Source organism: Nannochloropsis gaditana (assembly GCF_000240725.1).
Source record: "Nannochloropsis gaditana CCMP526 unplaced genomic scaffold scaffold161, whole genome shotgun sequence".
In the NCBI taxonomy this organism is placed as follows: domain Eukaryota; class Eustigmatophyceae; order Eustigmatales; family Monodopsidaceae; genus Microchloropsis; species Microchloropsis gaditana.
The window spans coordinates 22,935-23,887 of NW_005803792.1; positions in this window are offsets into that span (position 1 = coordinate 22,935).

Below are 953 nucleotides of genomic sequence, written 5' to 3' on the forward strand. Positions count from 1 at the left end.
GCCATCGGCTCACGCATCATTCTCGTATCCTCCTCTCTTCCCTTCTTCCCTTCCTCCCTCCCTCAGCGCCTGGGTCTCGCCCCAGCGCGAGCGCCGGGATCAAGCAGCCCCATGGGCAAGCCCCCAGTCCCTGAGGCTCCTCGAGGGTAAGGGAGAAGGAAAAAAAGGAGAGGGGAGGGGTGGAGGAGGAATTCTCTCTCTCTCTCAGTCTATCTATCTATCTATCTATCTATCTATCTATCTGTCTATCTCTCTCGTTCTCTCTCTCCCTTTCTCTTGGAAGAGCAGCCGGCGGCCGGATGATGCTGCCCTCAGGAGCATTTCCTGTGATGGCTTCGAACCCCCCGCATCGGCTCACGTGCTCTGTCCCCCTCGTTCCCTTTCCCCCTTCCTCCCTGCAGCGAGAAGCCTACTCCGGCGGTGGAGGAAGGCGTTCCTCCCATTGTCCAGGGGGGCTTGCAGCGCGAGGGGAATTAGAGCTAGCGGGGAAGGTGGGGAGAGACGTTGTGAAAGGTTGAGGGGGAAGTAAGAGTGGATGTGAAAGGAAAGGAAATAGTAGGGGCATGGAAACGCTGTACAGTGGATAAGGGGGAAAAGAAAGGACGCTGATGGTGGGAGTCGAGATGGTAGAGAAGGGCGTCTGGAGGGGGGGAGGCCGTTTCGTTTGCCTCTGCACAGGATCGATCTTAACACCCAGAAAAAGGGTCTGCGGGGGGCGACTGAGGGTTGCGAGGCACAAGAAGGCAGGCGCTGAGGGAGGAGGAGGCGCCGAGGGAGAAAGGAAAGGGAAAGTAGCTGGGGTTGGGGGCTCAGGCTCATGGGAAGAGCCGTGTAGGGCAGATGTGGCAGCAAGGGAAGGAATAGAAGCTTGCAGTATACTTGTGGAACAGAATAGCAAAAAAGAATGAGAAAATATCAACGATGAGGCTATCTTTCTGTCAGGAACATGAGAA